The sequence below is a fragment of the Melanerpes formicivorus genome, unplaced genomic scaffold (assembly GCF_026170545.1).
Source record: "Melanerpes formicivorus ecotype bairdi unplaced genomic scaffold, bMelFor1.0.p_v2 SCAF_17, whole genome shotgun sequence".
NCBI lineage: Eukaryota > Metazoa > Chordata > Aves > Piciformes > Picidae > Melanerpes > Melanerpes formicivorus.
In genome coordinates this window covers 12418937-12432986 of record NW_027142369.1, presented here as the reverse complement: position 1 = coordinate 12432986, position 14050 = coordinate 12418937, and the positions used below count along the sequence as shown (strand labels likewise).

The 14050-nt window shown below is 50.2% G+C and overlaps 1 protein-coding gene across 4 annotated transcripts in view; it reads left to right on the top strand.

The window, feature by feature from the left end:
* Positions 1-400: 400 nt before the first annotated feature.
* The window catches only part of DAAM1 (dishevelled associated activator of morphogenesis 1), a 96768-nt gene continuing 83118 nt past the window's right edge, over positions 401-14050 (top strand). For 3 of the 4 annotated variants that reach the window (XM_068148970.1, XM_068148973.1, XM_068148969.1), the window contains exon 1: positions 409-493. The gene's annotated coding sequence lies outside the window, so the exon portion shown is untranslated. Of the gene's footprint in view, positions 494-14050 lie in introns of all 4 variants that reach the window. The other variant, XM_068148974.1, reaches the window with a different exon arrangement.

Genomic DNA, 14050 nt, shown 5'->3' with positions numbered 1-14050 from the left:
CTGGAAACGTTCAGGGCCGGGGTGGATGGAACTCTTAGCAACCTGATCCATTTGAAGATGTCCCCGCTTACTGCAGGGGAAAAGATGACCTTTATATGTCCCTTCCAACCTAAACCATGACTTTACGACTCACTGCTGCTCTGAGTGGCAGCTGGGCTCTCCAGGACACTGCTACAACTCCTCTGGAGCGCGCAATCACCGGCGAGAGCCCCTCAGCGTGCCTCCTGCCTTGCTCAAGGCCTCCGCCCGGTACCGCCCCCCTCGACGCGGCTACCGGGACCGCCGCCTCCCTGGCGCTGCTTGCGCTCCACTACAGCTCCCGGCGGCAGGCGTGACGTCACTGCGCGGGGCGGGCCCGGCGCGGGCGGGGCGGGGCGGCCGCGGCCCATTGTGGGCAGGGGCCGGGCGGGCTCCGCGCCGCGCAGCGCAGCGCCGGCAGGTACGGCGGGGCCGCGCCGTGCCGGAGGAGAGTGCACCGCGCCCGCCGCTCCCGGTGAGTGCACCGCGCCAAGCCTCTGCTCGGCTTGGCTGGGATTTTTGTCGAGGGGCAGGGGGGTGTTGCCTTTCTGCTGTGCCCCGGGGGCGCTGGCCGTGCCGTACCGGGCCGGGCCGGGCCGGGCCGGGGGAGTGGTGGTGGGAGAGTGGGTTCACCGGCAGCGGGGCCGGGGCTTCTCGCCTGCTCGGGCTGCCGTTTCCTTGCCGTGGGGGAAGGTGGGGAGAGCGGGAGCCGAGCCCACGCCCTACCTTGCTCCGGGGCGCCGCGGAGGGTTGTCCCATCAGGCGGGGCGCGGCGGGGACCAGCAATGCCCACCTCCCCAACCCCCCCGCCCCCTCGTCTGCGGCCCCTAGAGTGTCCCCTCACGGCCTGGCTGGGCGGGGTGGGAAGGAGGAACGCGAGGCCCCGCCGCCGTGCCCGAGTGGTGCCCCCGCCTGTGGACACGCTGGGCTGGGGGCGCCCAGCCGCGGGCGTGGGATGCGGGATGCTGCCTTCTCCATGGCAACGCCTCCCGTGGTTGCTCTGGCCCCGGCTCCTGCTGGCACGGCGGCTCCCACCCCTGCATCAGCTCCCACACCGGGATTCGGCCCCAGAGGCATCGGGGGAAGACACCCTGGATGCCCAGAGAGCCTCAGGGATAGGGTTCCTCCTCTGAGAAAAGCCAGTTTGGGGATGGTCTCTGTGCTCCTCCCATGCCTTCCCCCTGGACACTGCAATTTGGGGCAGCCTGATCGTCTGTATGTGCCGTGCCACCAGTGCTGGTGTAAAATACCTTGCTGCTCTGCTCCAGTCTGACGCTCTGATGTGGGAGCTGGGACGGGAGTAGGGTTTTGGTGTGTCTCAGTGTCCAGCTATGGCTGTGTTGGTGGTGGAAGACAAGGGGATTTGTGGCTTGGGCACCAGCTGGAGAGCTGCCAGACAGGGGGTTTGGGTCTGTCACTGGCTGCACCAGGCTGGAAGTGTAGGGAGATTCAGATCATAGGGTCTGCATGGAGGAAGGACAGTGCCCTTGCTGCATGTAAGTCTCGAGGTTTGACACCCACTGCTACTAGTGTGCAATGGCTGTGATTGAATCCTGCCTGATCTTGGTTTTCTTGGCACAAAGTCATCAGTATTAACGGTGGTGTTTCATTCTTGGGATCCACACTGCTTGTGAACAGCTGTGCTGCCTCATGCGTTGGTGCTGGTGTGAAACAGTCTTTCTGCATCTTTAAAGCAAAAATGGATGATAATTCTCCTCCTGCCGAAAGCTGCTTAAACTGACAAGGCCTTCTGCTGCCAAACTGGGGGTGAGCCTGCAGGAATGGGAGGTGCATGGGAAGCCACAGGCCAAGCCCCCTTTGCCAGGGTGAGGGGAGCCCATGGGCATGGGCTGCCCTGGTGGTTTTGGCCAGGCCCAAGCACAGCAGGCACTCAGCATTGTACAACGAGCCAGCTTCTCCCAGCTGCAGTGGGAGGGATGGCAGAACAACGCTTTTTCTTTTTTTTCCCCTCTCTAGAGGTTGATTCTGATACTGCATACAAGATCGAGTGGTGTGTGTATTAAGGCCACAGTGGTGAACCACGATACAACCTCGTTATTCTCCCTTGCTGAAAATTTTCTGTGCCAGAGCCATTGGTGTTCACTGCTAGACCAATGCTTTTGGTCTTACCAGGAGTAAATGGGTCCTGCAGTGTCCAGACTTTTTTCTGTTGGGTGTTGGTGTTCATTCAGTATGTGTCGTCCCCAAAGCCAAGTGGGTCAGGCATTCACCATGCTGTTCCTCGATTAATGAGTGACTCATGATGCTCTCCCAGTGGCCATAACTTGGGACCTGCCCCTGCTTGGTCAGGATCAGGAAGCAAAAGCCAAAGTCCACGATCTCCAGCTGCCTGACGTCCTGTGACGCTGGGACAGCAGGAAGCACTGACACTTCCTGGCTCCGGCCAGGTCTCGGCTGGCTTGTGGATCTGCTAGTGGTACCCCTGTCACTGTCCCGGGGTTTTTGTGTCCAGCCAGCCAGGTGTGCACACAGCTCTGTGTCCTCTGCCTTGGGGAGGCAAACAGGATGGGTGAGGTGTAAAATCAGCCCTGAATCCACTCCCCTGGGCTTGAGACAGAGTCAAACCGGTCTTGACCTGAGCTGGCTCCTTATCTGACCCTTTGTTTGCAGGAGGGAGCAGGAAAAGAATGTCCACGGTGGCCGGCTCCTCTAGTTCCAGACGAGCTCTCCTGCCGAGGATAGGCTGGAGTTGGTGACAGCCGGTCTAACTGGGTCATGTTTACCTCCCTGTCTTCTGTGCTGTGTTTCGGTTTCTTCCTCCTCTTTTCTCGAGCTGTCATTGCCACAGCTGAGGGACCCAGCATAAGGGGAAGCATGGAGCTGTGGAGCGTCTGTCCAGCCTCTGTGCAAATACTGTTTACCAGCCAGCCAGGAAAGTGGCTTCTCTTGCTCCACACTCCCAATTGACAGCTTATGTGGTGGTCACTGCCTGAAGGTCTTTGGGTGATAATGTTTACCTCCACATGGACAGGTAGTGAATGTACCGTTGCATTTGTAACCTGAACTGGTTAAAAACCGGCTAGGAATGCTTATAGATGCCTCACCCACACCCAGAGCGGGTGGTCTTCTGCCCATCCTCCTGCTGTGCAGATACTCACTGAGCCACTCCTACACAGCCACTTTTATCTCTGAAGTATTAATAAGTAAAGCTTGCCTATTTATGTGAGCTTTTTCAAGAGGCTGGTGAGGCTGCCTTGAAGGCTTGCTCAGCACTGCAAGTATTCAGAGCTTTTTTTTCCTCTTTTTTTTTTCCACCTCCTCTAGCATTTGATAAGCCAGGGTATCCAGCTGTCAACTGTGGAGATTGCCAAAGCCTGCTCAGCGACATTTCTGCAGGCTTCACTCACAAATGAGGATTTTGTTGGACGCTTTGGTTTCTGACTTGATGCTGGTAATTAAATATCTCAACTTGGCTTCAGAAAGCTGCCACTGCTGTGGAGTGACTGGTGAGGCCACGTGAAGCAGGATGCACTTGTTCTGCTGGAATTGAGTATGACCTAACCATGGTTCTTCAGCCTGTGATTTTATTTTATTTTTTAATATACTTTTTATATAAATAAAACTCTTTTAAAAGAAGAAGAAAAATCTTGTGTTTTACCACTGTGCTGTTAAGCTTGCATGGGCCTGCTGTGACAGCTGTTTATTTGCAAGCCATGACAGCCAAATGCTGTAAAATTCAAATTGTGTCCATATTGGTGCCCTCCCTCCTCTCCCCCTTTTACTGTAATTGTATGTCTACTTTTCACTCCTGCACCACAAGAGACATCAGTGCTGTGCTGAAAAAAGAGGTGATCTGGACCAAGAGCTGTAAACTGGGGAAGAGATACACCGTGTCTGATCCTGACTTTTGTGTTGGTGAATCTGGATACTAAGGCATATAGATTTACTTACTCCGTGTGTTTACCATGCGAGGGAATGAGAGAAAAGTTTAGAAAGTACTTAAATATGCCAGCAGAAGCTTTCTGCATATTAAATTAGTTCTCTCACCCTTAATGACATATTTCCAGCTTTCTATTTAATGCAAGAAATAGAGGGTGCTCCTCTTGCAAGGTGCTGGCTGTGATTTGCTGTTTGCCTTTCGTTCTTCTTTCCATCCACCGCTTCCTCAATCTGAGCTGGCCTGGGAGGCCCTCCTTGCCCTCTCAGAAGATCATTGGTATCTCCTGTTCTGGTGGTGTGTTGCAATGTTTTGGAATACACCAAAACAACCAGAAGTTCTGATGTAGCGTAGAAAATCTCAGTGAGTCATAAAGCTTTCAAATCTTTGTGGCCACTGAGAAGAAAGGCAAAAGAGGTGGAGATGAGAGAAGTGACCTGGCACGCCATGAAGACGTGGTTAGTTGACTGGAGGGTTTCATGATCTGAGCTGACAGTGCTTTGTTTCATGATTGCTGTGGCCTGAGCACCAACCACCTGAATTATAGCAAATTAACGTGTGAAGTTGTCTGAACATCTGGCCTGTGTTTCTCCTGTGGTGAAGTTGGGTGGAGTCATGCCCAAGGGCATCCTGTCCCACACCTTGTCCAGGTCTGGAGCAACCTCTGTGTGCTTCTCATGAATCTCTTGATCACCTCATCCTGTTCATGCTTCTTCTTGCATTCACGCCCCACCTTTTGGGGGAGTTTATTGTGAATTTGCTAAATGGAAGTGATAAGTGCTGCTTGGAGCACCTGGGTGAGGAGGTCACTTCTGGCCTTTTCCTGAATCAACCAAATGGGGTGACCCAGCCTAGCGACAGTCATTGATGAGTCAGTATGACAGAGACTCAATAAAGTACTCAATATATTGCTCACCACGGACTGAACTGCCTCGAGAGTCTTTGTATTCAAAATGTAGCTGTGCCTGCTGGAGGGGCAGTGTTGGTGGACAGGCGTGTTCTCACTCACCACAGCACACACCAGCCTGTCATCATGGCACTGCTGACTGGTGCTAATGCCTCAAACCCCTGGAGCAGAGTTGCCCTTCACACCTTGTCTCCTCCTGGAGGACGTGTCAGTTGCTTCACTTTTTGAGCTTTCTCATTGAACTCTTTTGGACTCAGCACTGAAGAAACACAGCAGTGTGTCCACAGTGCTAAAGTTAGTGAGAGGTGGTACATTGCTGGTTGGAGGCATCATCGTCTTTCTCAACACCTAGTGCCGAGCTCTCTGGTGCTTGCAGGGCCTGGCAGATGATTGAAGGGTTATTCATCTTGCCAGACAAGTGGCTTCATGTTTTGCCTTCTGCATTCCTCGGGGTGAGCACTGCATAGCGATGTGCCTTCAGCTACGTGCTGCTTACCTGAATCATGCCTTCCCTGTGCATGCAGCTTCACTGCCTGGAAGTCTGGCCTGCTCCTCTCCAGGCTGCTCCAGCAACGTGAGGGTGTTTTAACAAGAGGGTGAATGAAATAGTGTGGAGGGTGTGGTGGAGGAGCCTCAGAAGTATCCAGCTCTGGCTTCAGTGGCAGAGATGCTGTTGCTGATTTTACCCCCTCCTCTGGAATGGACAGTTTTCAGAAGCTAAATGCAGTGACTCTGTTCCCAACGTCTGGATTTAGGCTGTTGCCAGTTTTGCACGGAGGGCCCTGGGTGGAAAGTAGCTGTACCAAAGCTCAAAGCAACTCGGCAGCAGCCAAGTGTTGGTAAAGAGAGAAGGACCCAACTGATTCACCTGACCTGTGCCAATACTTAGGAGAGCAGAGCAGAACGTCCGCGTGATCTCCAGGTGTTCGTTCCTCCTTGCTGCTCCTCTTTCACGTGAAGCTTTCAGGCCCATCTCTCCACAATGATGGGCTGGGCTGCTGGCAGATCCTGCCCCGGGGCACCGTGGCAGGAGGAAGGCAATTGAAAATTGTGCCATTCAGAGGCTGACTTGGAGGGAGTTTGTATGAAATACCAGCAGCTGGGCTCTGCACCAATATGCAAAACTTAGCTACAGAACTTGGCAGCTTTTGGGGAAGGCTCTGCAGGGCGTTGGTTCCTTCAGTGCTTTGCAGAAGTAGGGATCAGCTTGCCTTCCCCTTGGAGATCCTTCAAGTAAGTGGGGCATTCTCAGGGATTTAAAGGTAGAGTGTTTCGGGGTAGACTATCAAAAAGCAGGAAAGTGCGTGCACTGGTTTTGGGCGGAAACAAAACCCAGGCCTGCACCCAGGAGCCTGCTTTGCACTGCTTGAGCTTGGAGGAGAGGATGTTACATGTCCTAAAATCCAAAGAAAATGGGAGCATGTGAATGGGGGAGGCAGAGGAGCATCCTTCTGGGGTGGGACCTGTAGTTGCTTAGGTCTAGGGTGTAAGAAAGCATAGCAGATCAGGGTGGTGGAAGGACCTACAGTGCTTTATTTTTCTCAGATGATGTCCTAGCAGCTTGATAACTGTTATGGGCAACTTGCAGGTCTTGTTCCCAGCTCTAGCAGAGAAGCAGAAAGATGGAGGAACAGTCTGGACACCACTTCTTATACCCCCCAAAAAGTGAGATGAATTTCTTGCTATGGCACAGGCATGGAGGCAGTACACCTGGAAAATTTTCTGGCTCAGATGTGTTGCCTTTAGCTTAGGCCGTGTTGGGTCTAACCTTTTGCTACTCCTGAGTGTGTCTTTTGTACAGAACTTTCTGAGGGGGCTCTCAGGAGCTACACATCCACCTGACTTTCACCTAGACATGAGATTTGTTTATTTGTTTGTTTTTTCCCTGGGTGCCTGTTCCTTGCTTGACCTCACCATCTTCTAAATAAATGGTGCTTAGTGGAGCTGTGAACTCCTGTGTCCATCCTGGAGAGTCTGCAGCAGCTGAGGTCTGGTGCAGCTGTTTCCTGCAAGGTTGCTTGTGCGGATGTAAATGACTGTAAATCTGTGTAAAGCTTTCTCTCTCATGGCTGCCAGGTTCCTTTTGTGTGCCTATTCCTTCAGACTGCTGCTATTGGAAACTGCAGCACCTTCTTGCCTGAGCTAGAGCTGGGGCCAGGGGCAATGTGACTGGGAAGGTGGATACCCTTGCTATGCTCAGCTTTCACAGAATTCGAATTCAAAAGATGTTTCTTTGCTGAGGTTTTGTTTCCTCTGCCCCCAAGGCAGTAGAGTGTCTTGGCTGCAGCTGTGTGCCCAGTGTGGGGAAGAGAGGCTACTCTCTGCCTTAATACCAGGTTCTGCCTTTAAGATACATGGTGATTTCCAGCTGCCCTGTTTTACTTGGCACTGCTCTCCGTGCATATCTGATGTATAACTTTTGGTTGCAATGCCTTTGTTGAGGGACACTTGCCCAGCTTGCTTATGGACAGCCTGATGTTGGAGCTCCTTCAGCTGTGAGAGGGAGGAGCAATCTCATGGTGATTCCACCTTGGGTTTTCTTCTTCTATCAAGTCCTGTGGTCAAGCATGGGATTTCTTCCATCCTCATCCCTGTTTCTCAGTGCAGGAACTGGCAGGGTTAAGGTTGTTGGGAGCCTGGGTGGTGTTGGGTGAGTGTCAGGCAGGAGAAAAGCTGAACTTGCAAATCTCTTCCTGGGTGCTCCAGTAAGTCACGCCAAGGACTGTTTGAATTGTGCTAATCCTCCGTGCCTCCAGAGCAACCTTGTTTACAAGAACCAGTGCTTCAGATGGGTATCTGTACAGATATTTTATGTAAGTCATTTGCTTACCAAAGCTTTCTGGGTACAGGAGATTGTTTTTGACACCTTAGCCCACCTGCTGCCTCCTTGACCTGGTCTTTCAGAGGTGTCCTGCATAGTGGTTTTTTGTGGACAACTTGGATCCATTTATAAACTGCAGCTCCTTTTATTCTCAGTGGAGAGTGCTGCCTGGCAGGTTATATGTGAAGTAGCTGGTGGCTCTGAAGTCACAAGAAATCTCTACCCATCACATGGAGCAAAAAGATGTCGAGGAAAATTTTTGGAGCGTGCTAAATATCGTAATCCATACAGTCAGTTTGGTTTTGGGTATGGAGCTGGAATTAAGTCTCTATGCTCATTGTTTTCTCACTTCTGTTTTGAATACTGCTCTTCCACTCAGAGTCCCACAGCATTTGTGATGCAGTGGTGGTCATAGTTGTGTTCAAAATGCAGTGATGTGTGATGGGCTGTGATTTGGTTTATGTAGTCACAAAATTATGCCATTCTCTTAGCGTGCCAGGACTTCTTAGATCTGCAAAATTCAGTATCTCCCTGGCTTGTTAAATCATTGTATAGTGTGGCAGCTATCATCATGAGAAAAAGAGAGTAAAAAGGGACTTTAACCTCAGAATGCTCAATAGATGGATTTCCAAAGGATCACTCATTGCATCAGAGGAAGTTCTACTCGCTTTGCACCAGGGATGAAGCTGAACAAGCTGAGGTGTGTGAGACTGTGGTGATAATGCATCTCACAGCTCTAGCCTCATGTTCACATTTTCTTCTCCTTGCCTTGTGTTTTGGACTGCATTCTTATTTCTGGTGGGAGTCAGAGAGAGACTGTATCTTTGGGGTCTGGTATCCCTGGTATTTCATGGGGTGTTGGAGAAATTAAGGAAGTACCCATCCCTGGGGATGCCATGGGCTGAGTTCCAACTACTGCAGAGGGCTATTAGAGTGTGTCCTGAGATGTGTGTTATTGCTGTGGGAAATCAACTCTTTGGACAGCATGGGGAAGGAGGAGAAAGACCCATGAAAAATGGGTGCTTGTTTTTCTAGGGAAGAAAAAGTCCAAACAAAACACACCCAACAGTTGCCTTGTCAGTGAACATCATGGGGATGTCCATATCCAGCCTCTGGGCTGTACTTAGTGCTGCTAATTGCAGCTTTTCTCTCTGCTGAAAATAAAGGTTTGAATCTGTTCACTCTGGAGTTCTCATGTCAGCTTTCTGGGACAGCACCAGCCCTTGTCCAAGGCTAGGGATTGGGCTGCCCTTTGCTTGCGTCAAACCTTGGCTTTGCAGGTACCCGTCATGGTTGAGGAAGGTCTTGGAAAAACACCTCTCTAGTTCTCTGCCCTACAGAAAACCCACCTGCTGCAAAAGGCTCTTGAAAAGATGCTCTGGAGCTTGAGGGATGTTGCCATAACACACAACTGCCATCCTTTCCAGTACTGGCCCTGCTTTTGGCTCTGTATTGCCAGGGGATCTGCAGCTTTGTGCTCCCTTGGGTGCAACACTTCAAACTGAGCAGAACTGGCTCAGAGCTGGAAAGATAAACAGACCTCCTACACTGGAACTTGGAGTCCTGGGCTGCCATTGCACAAGGGGAGAAGGTTGTAACCAAACAACCCTTTCATCACCTCTCTACCTGTAGCTGGCTCTGCAATGCTGTAATTCTGTTGCTGTCTAATTTATAATATTCTGCTCTTGGAAGACAGCTTTATATTAGTTTCTAAATTCTTGTGTAGCTGCAAGAAGGGAAATTATCACAGTCTTTTCCTTATTGTGTGTGATTTTGTTTCTGCTCAGAGTTCTGTGTTACAGAAGCTCGTGGGATGCTGCTGTTGGGGATGTACTGTTGGTGAGCCCATGCCACACAGCTGGGCAGAGAAGCAGAGTGGTCTCTTACCTGAGCTCATGGGATGCTCACTGCTTTCCCAGCAGCAGCTCCAGGTCATGCAACACCCAACGCAGATGGATGTTAACTGCTTGCCAATGCTGGTCTAACCTCAAGCCTATTAAAAGCCCACAGAACTGAGTCTTCCCCTTCCTTCTACTTCCGTCCCCTCCCTTGCTTTTCAGCCCCAGGTTTTGGAATAAATCATCTGGATGTGATCGCACAGGAAACTCATGATTTGTAATTTATTTATTTTTAATTTTTTTACCACTCAGTTAGGAAGTGAATTCAGCTCTCCAGGGTTCCAGCCTTGTGCTTCTTAATCACGAGGTTCTCCATCCGTTCTACCCCGTCACTTGTGACATGATGTCTCCTCAGCTGCATAAGCTTTTCCCCTGCTTCTGCCTGCCTGCAGAAACAATAGCTGCTGGAAACACTCTTTGGGAACCCAAAATGGACGGGGATTGCCTGTGGAAAATGCTGATTTGATCTACATTACATCATGTTGTTGTTATTTTGTTTACCACTTAATTATCTTTTTCCTTCAAATTAAAGCAAAGCTCTCGTTCTTGCAGAATTCATTACTTCTGGTGTGTTACTCGCTGGGAGTAACATGGTCAAAATGCTGCTTTTCTTTGTGCATCTTTTCTTAATTTTCTTCTTCTTTGTTGGTGGGAGCTTAGGGAGTATAATGGGCAGATTAGCAACTGTATTTGTGGAGTAACCCATCTTTGCGCAGGTCTGGCTATAAACCAATTAAGCTTGTCTTGATCCCTAAATGAGATTTTTGTCCTACGCCTTACTCAATTGCCTTTTGCATCCATTAATAGCAGGGTGGGATGAAAATAGCTGAACGTGGAAAGATCGCGTGTTGGATAAACAGAGAGGCGTTGGTTGCGGGGAGGTTCCCCAGGATGCATGAGAACTGCTGCCTCTTTTGTGTGGTGGTTTTGTAGCTCTGGTGCTTGAAATCTGGGATTAGGTATATTTGACTGCTGGTGTACAAACCTCCAGGGTAGCGTGCCTGACGCAGAGGCAGAGCTGCAGGATACATAGGGAACATCCTATTGAATTCATTCATGTGCTGGTCCCAATCCCTGCAATGTCCCTGGGGCAAGACCAGGGAGCATTCAGAAGTACCTAGTAACTCTGAGCTGTGGGTTGCCCAAAGTACCTTAGCCTTGGTCTTGGGTCGTTTTTCAGCTTGGGAAAACCTCACCACATTCTAGGGGGACGTGTTGCATTGTGAGGCTGGAGGACCCTGCTTGGGTGGTGCTTGTTGCTGCTGTGGTGAAAACCGGTCTGGGAGCAGCGCATCGGCGTGGTGCTTTTGAAGAGAGCTGGCTAAAGAGAGATGCCTTTAATAAACTGTGCCTTCGGGGAACCCTTATATCTCTGTCCCAGACTGTTTCTGTGTCAAGATAAGATTGCAGAGCAGCTGGATTTGTGCTCTGCTTTGGGAGGTGTAGTTGGGGGAAGGGAAGAGGAATTTCTTTTAGGGTGCAGAAAATCTATACACAAGCAGTGCACCGCATACTATCTTCTTCCCTGAATGGGTGGCTTCTTTGTCATGACACAACAGTGGGGAGAGTGATCTCAAGGGAAGGAGGGAAAGAAAACACTGGGTGAACTGTGTGACCTATGTTGGAAAGGAGCCCGGTTTCCCCATCCCAGCCCTCCTGGCTGCCTCTGTGGCTCCGAGCTGCGAGCGTGGGTTCTGTTGGAGGTGGGTTATGAGACGTTGATAGTGAGATTGCAGTGTTGTGCTCATGCAAGGACATAGTTGCACCGCAGCGTGCAGGAGACTGTCTTGCTGCACTGCTTGACCCTCTCCAATAGGTGTATGAACCAGTCTCCCATTGTCCCACTCTAATCATAGAAAGCTTTGGGTTGGAAGGGACCTTAAAAATCATCTATTCCGACCACCCTACCATGGGCAGGGACACATTTCACTAGATCAGGGTGCTCAAAGCCCCATTCACTCTGATCTTGAGCACTTCCAGGGATGTGACATCCACAGCCTCTCTAGGCAGTCTATTCCAGTGCCTCACCACCCTCACAGTGAAGAACTACTTTGCATCTAAAGACCAGAAGCTCTTAGGTTATTTGTGGAAGTGCTGCTTTTTTTCCTTCCCCAGTGTAAAAGTCCTAATAAGACATTCTATTCTAAAGACATTCCATGGCTGAAAGCCATCTTTGCACCAAATTGCTCCTTGTGGAGAGAAATTTGAATGATCTTGGGAGTTCTGGATCCACAAAGACCTGGATTCAGATGAGGCAAGTGCTTTGTGGGGTGCCAGGACACATGCAAAAGCCTCAGAAAAATCCCAAACTGGAGTGACCAGCAGATGGTTTTGGTGCTTGGATGGGGGCTACAAAGAGAAGAAATGGGAAATGGGAAGGCACTCCCCTACGTGCAGCTGTTTTGCTTTTTGGGGTACCCTTGACTGAAAAGCTGGGGAGTTTTCATGCCAGTGAGACACAGAAATATCCATCATCAGGGTCTCCCTTTGACTTCATCCTGCTGTCAAGGGGCTGAGCTGGTGATGTGCTGTGATCTGATGTGGCATGGCAGCCATGCCTCGTGGAGATGCCATCTCCTGGGAGGAAAATGTAAAAATAACCACATCTTTGGCTATGTCTTTGAGTTGCCTGAGACTACAGTGAAGGAGATGGGGGATGAAATGTTATCTGTGGAAATTAGGCAGGAAAAATGATAGTTTTCTTAGGAGGCGGATCAAAAGCAAAGGTTCTGAAATTTGCAAGGGAAATATCCTTACTGTTTTTCCATATTGTGCTGGGGTGCAGAGGACACACTGGAGCCAGGCTCTGGAGTGGTTTGAAGGAGTCCTGCGTTGTCCCCTATCCTCTTCTCTCTTTCTTTGGGCTGAAGGAGGTGTGGCACCATGCAGCTTACCATACCTCATACCATGCCATTGCACCAGGGTCTTGACAGGTGATACAAACCCTTGCAAGACTGTGTCCTGTCCAAGGCTTTGGGAACCTTTGGGACCCACTCTGCCACCTCTTTGCTTTATATTTTCCTTTTCAGAGTTTTGATGGAGCAGGTCTGTTTCTTCTCCTTGGATCACTAAATTGTGCAGCTAGGAGGAATAAGTCTGTGGGAGGTGTGGTTGATGACGGGAGCTCCTGGCGTGAGCAGGCTTAGCTAATTTAATCTGTGGTGGACCTGATCTCTTTTGTCTTCTAGTTGAGTTAAATATACCTTTGAGTTGTGGTTGTGGAGGCTAACTCCCATTTTGATTATGCAAAACGCTCTAACACAGGATCCAGCTGGTTGCCTCCAAATGGAGCAGGGAGGAGAGTGGGGTGGGGCATCCCACGATCAAGATCCATGTTGTTCTCTTCTGCTAACCTGTCTCTGGATCACAGGTGAGGAGAGGGATACTCTATAGGCAGCTGTGTGGAGAGCTTTAGCTCTGGGATTTTTGGGTGGTGCAGATGTTGGACACACTAGACCTTGCAGTGTAGCCATAGGCTTTCTCTTGTCTGACAGGTTTTAAAATTCAGTACTGTGCTGCAGCTACCTGGGCATGACTGGTGGCATCAGAACAGAGAAGAGGCCCTCTTCATCTTTGCAGAATTCCCAGAGGCAGCAGTTCAGTGTTTCTGGATGCAAAGGAATAAAAAGCTGTGGCTCAGCTTGAGCAGCAATTGGAAGAAGGTTTCATCTTGGAGGGCAAAAGTGAAATTAAATACTAATGGGAAAATGCAGTGTATTAATACAAAGGTGCCACCTGGGAATATATGTGCTTGGGAATAAGATTGGCAAATTGTGGCTGCGTGTGTTGGGGGATGGCTGTTTGCACCCTGGGCAGCCTGTGTTAGTGCTCTGCTGGAACCGCTGGGTGGGTTTCTGGTTCCTTTATCTTCCACGGTTTGCCTTATGTGACAGCATCTCAGATTCTTCTGTGTTTGGCCCTGTGACAGTCTTCAAAAGACCAAAACATCGTAATAACAGGTAAAATGTGCTCAAGGGAGCCAGCCTCAAAGCCTTGTATCTTTTCAGCAGTCAGGAAAGCAGTGCATCAGGAGAGCTTTATCAAAATGTGGCTTCGGGGTCTGCGGTATTGGCAACTTCTGAATTAAATAGCCAGTGACAGGCATGCAAGTGACTTGTGCTGGTATTTGCTGTGGGCTGGCAGACCGCTATTCGTGTTCTGCTTATCTGCAGTATGTGACCAGCTTATCCTTGAGCAGCTGGATTTAACCCCTGTATCTGCCTGTGTGCTGGCAGTGTGCCATGGTGTGCTGTGCCATGGTGTGCTGTGCCATGCCAGCCCGCTGCACTCTCCTGCTCCTCAGTCCCGGTGTGCCAGGATGGCTACAGCCATGGCTGGAGGTGGGGACTTCTGGGGAAAATGGGTGTTTGCCCTCTCTAGGATGGATATGGAGAGGGGAGGCAAATTTTAGGTTAAAAGTAGAGGGAATCAGGTTTACCCTTAAAAGATTAACTTCTTGACTTTGGTGGCAGTGCCTGAGTTTGCTGGTTGAGAAAAGCAGAGAGCTG